Here is a 4,451-nt window from a genome sequence, read left to right as displayed (position 1 = left end):
TTCAGCTGCTTGCAGAGCACTGACAATTTTTGTAATTGATATGTTAGGCAAATCTTTTGATTGTAACAAGGAGACTATTGTAGCTTCAAACTTTCTTGGTACATTGTTGAGAACCTTTTCAGCTACTCAAACCTCTTTAAGTTCTTCACCAAACATTTTTATCCAGTTAACAAGCTTAAGTAACTGATCTATATACTCTTTCACTGACTGACTGACTCTCCTTCATACACATCAAATCAAAATGCCTCCTCAAGTTTTGTGCTTGCATGTGTCTTGTTCTAGATGTCTCAACATATTTTTCTTGTAATTTGGTCCAGGCAGTTTTTTTTTTTGGACAGGAAATACATTTCATTAATTCCACAATTGTCATATACAGTGAGATAATCAATATTAGACAAAGATAAACATCCCACCCCTTTTGCTTCTTATCCCATGGAGTTGAACCTCATTAAAAACCTTATCATAGTAAACCCTGTGGGACAAACCTATGATAAGGAAGAAAGAACACTCATCTACCATGGAATATTACAATTTCTTATACAAATTCAATTTACCCCTCATGTCTTAGGAACATGTTTCTATCATTATCAACAGCTTTCTGGATTAACATTGGTAATTCTGATAAATCTTTCCATTATATCATCTCATCCACCATTCTTTTAGCTGTTTGGGCAATCAAATGTGTTGTTCGATTGGTCTTTCTTGGGTAGAAATTAATGGCTTGACAGTTTATCCTCTCCATAAAAAATGCACAATCTTCAATTAAGTGACCCAGAGCTCTAGTATTTTGCTTTTTGTTCATCCATCCTGTAATTACCTAATTATCCAGATAAATATCAGTAAGCATAATATGTTCTTTATCACAGGATATTAAAGCCCAAACCAGAGCCCTTAACTCAGCTTCCTCCACACTTTCACAACACTTCATTTTCCTTCTAGCAGCACAAAGAAAACCACCATTTGACCTTCTTATGATAAATACAGCACCCACTCTTGTTGTTCCATCTACTTTCTCTATTGCCGCATCAGAATGTAGAGTCAGTCCTTTCGATCGAAAACGTCTATTGTTTGTCTCCATAGCCCGACACTCTGCTTTTCGATCCATAACGTGAATTAACTATATATGTCCAAGAGGATAGGTTGCAATCTTTTTGAATTATATATATATATATATATCCATGACGTGAACGTCATGCAAATTAATTATTAACTTTTTTATTTAATCAAATTATTATTTTATAAAGAAAGAAGTCTTTAACAGACTCATATCCTTGATTTTAATACAACCAGAACATTTCATTACAAGCATCATAAGAAATTACAACTTTTCTTGAATAAGTTTATCCTAATACATGATCAAAAAATTGTCCAAAACCATGGATTCCTCGGCAAAACTTCTCAAATGCTTCGTCTAAAGATAAAGGCTCTGCGTTTTCAGTACGAAATTTGTCAAGGAAAAATCAAAGAGAGATGAACAAATCCATGGGATTTCTACATATGTAGACAATTTTAGAGTTAGAATCTTTAAGGGAAGGAGGCAAAAAAGCAAAAGGGGCGTGGGTTGAGACAATTCTTGGTTGATAAGGGTAGCTATTTTCAAGATCCGGACAAGGGTTCTTCAAATAAAGATCATACTCAAAAGAATGGAACAAGTTGGTGAGGTCCTGAGCTGAGCAAGGGATTTTCTTCCATTGCGAATTGATTGAGAAAGTCAAGGCCTTAAGCCAAGTAGTGCCAGATTTTGGGATACTTGGGAGAAAAATATCAGAATCAAGTGCGTGGAAATGTTTCTTGAAAGAAATCATAGCTCTAAACACAGAAGATGGACACCAAAATCCTTGGTAGAAGTAAAGATGAGTTCCATACCAGTTTTTCTCTTTAGGGAGGGTTTTCACCAATTCTTCGAATTCATCATCACCCCATGGCTCCTCCTTATCTTGGGATACTATTGAAACAATATCTTCGGAGATCATTTCTGTTGTATCCATAATAAAACCAGCAGTTTGTTGTGTGTAATGCTTGCTGACTTTATGCTTTTCTTGACCTTTTGACGTGTGGCTACTGATCTGTTTAACATGCAGATGTTATATCTACTTCGTGTTACTTTGCATGAGAGACTCTCAATCTGATGCAACAGTTGTTTAGATAGTTTTAACAAGTGTACTCTCTTGTATATGCCTTTAGTGACTCATTGTATATATTGAATGACTTGTAATGAAAATGTGGATGAGTCTGAACCATGAAGTAGAAGTCCTCCATTTCACCCTGTTTCTTGTACCAAAAACAGAACTTGCTTTTTCTTAATTGTGTCATTTGATAGCACAGTTGAGAGGAAGGGATAGAAATGGAGAAGAATATATTAGTCGGTAAAAGAATTTTACTAAATATTTTCTTTTTAAACATTGCAACCTATTATTATAAGATATATATTATATATAATTCATGTAAAAGAATTTTACTATATGGTCCCCCAAGCCATTATGAATGGGGCATAAAATTATTGTACATCATCTGTTTTAGCCAAATCGATGTTGTGGAAAAGTAGAGCACCAGAAGCCATACAAATATATCTAAACAGCAGCAGGGACGACCCAATAAGTTCAAAGGTTTAAAACGAAATATTCAAATGAGGCTTTTTCTATTGAAATTAAAAAAAATTATTAAAATTTTATTTTTCTAACTTTTTGAGATGTAAAATTTTTAATTAAACTTTTACAATCAAGTTATTCTAATATTTTTTTTAATTAATAATATAGCCAATCCATTTAATCTTTCTTGAAATATTATTGATTTTAAATAAGATTTTATTAATTTTAGTTTTGAAAAACTTCTTTCTCCTGAAACAACATTTACTGGAATTGTTAACATTATTCTAAAAATATTTAACTATTATATTTATCTTATATTTTTTAAATGGCTAATATAAAATCAACAATCAAAATTTTTGATTCAAATAAATCAAATATCACACAAAATAAAAATAATATAATAATATAATATAAATCTAAATTAAAGTAAAAAAATCTGTAAAGATTAGAACAATAATACCTAATTGTTGAATGCTTATTACAAATCGTAAATGAGGCTCACAACTTTATGAAAATAATAAAAGAATAGACTTCTTGTGTATTTTTTGGAGACAAATTGAAGTTAAAGGAAGAAAGAGCATATGGGAAAGGAAGATTTCAAAAATAGATATTATACATTGAAAAAAATAATTAGTTATATATATATATATATATATATATATAAATAGCTGTTGAAAATCATTAAATGCGTTAATTGAAAATAAAAAAAATAAGTGAGAAAAAAATAGATGTTGTAGATGATTAAATACATATGACTGTTAGTTTATTAGAAATAAGAGAATATAATTGAGAATTAATAGCATTCTAGAAATAAAAAAATAATAAAAAATTAAGATTTATTAGGCACATAATTAAAAAATAATAATAATAAATAATTTTATGAATAATTTTTTTATTTTTATATATTTTTAATATAATTAATTATATTATAATTATTATAAAATTATAAATATTCCTTAAAATTGGAGGCCTAAAGCCCTTGCTTGGGTGGCTTCACCCAAGGGTCGACCCTGCTTAAACAACCCTTATCCAGATCTCGAAAATAGCGACCCTTATCAACCAAGAATGTTCTCAACGCATTTACCTTATGCTTCTTTGCCAACTTCCATTAAAGATTCCAACTCTAACAATAATAATAATAATAATAATAATAATAATTTTAATGCTATAAATAAGTATATAAAAAGCCATCATCTAAAATCAAAACCTGATATTCAAAGATCTTGCAACATGCATGAAGTATTTATGAAAAAACAAAAAGAGTGTATTATAGGTTATTTAGGTTTTATTTAGTTTATACTTTTATATTTATGAAAAAACCCTAACTTTTTTAATAAAAAACAGAAAGTCAAACACTAAAATATCAGCTACAGTGACTATTACTTTGTAGAACAAGAAAAAGGGTGCATGTGGACCTAGCTTGGGGATAACCTATATATTTGAGATGTGGATAAGGTGTTAGGTCTCTAGTCCATTGTGTGCATTAATTGGTGTTTTTCTTATCAGCTAGCTCATTGAAAATATGAGACTTAAATTTTTAACCTTTTTTAATAAAAATAAAAAACAAAAACAGAAGGTTAAATACTAAAATATCAATTAAAGGGAAATTTTAATACATAGACCACAAGGTGCTATGTCGGGGTGAACTTAAAAATTTTTCCGAATGAAGTTAATATGACTTTACTTAGAAGATTGTTGAGTACTATCATTAGTAAAATTTTATTATTATTGCCCAAATCTGAGTCTTCTAAAACAATTTCTTTTCTTTTAAAATATCTTTCTATGGCTTATTTATCTACAATTATAAAAACTTATTAAAAATTACTACTCATTAGCATAAATTAAAATATTAGAATTAAGTAA

At 29.5% G+C, this 4,451-nt stretch overlaps 1 pseudogene; it reads right to left on the bottom strand.

Annotated features, from left to right (window-relative positions):
* Positions 1-1,258: 1,258 nt before the first annotated feature.
* Positions 1,259-1,988, bottom strand: LOC18587273 (cytosolic sulfotransferase 15 pseudogene; annotated as a pseudogene).
* Positions 1,989-4,451: the final 2,463 nt, after the last annotated feature.

The sequence above is a fragment of the Theobroma cacao genome, chromosome 10 (genome assembly GCF_053813885.1).
Source record: "Theobroma cacao isolate CCN51 chromosome 10, ASM5381388v1, whole genome shotgun sequence".
Classification (NCBI taxonomy): Eukaryota; Viridiplantae; Streptophyta; class Magnoliopsida; order Malvales; family Malvaceae; genus Theobroma; species Theobroma cacao.
The sequence above is the reverse complement of the archived record's forward strand: the minus strand, read 5'-3'. Positions and strand labels throughout refer to the sequence as shown.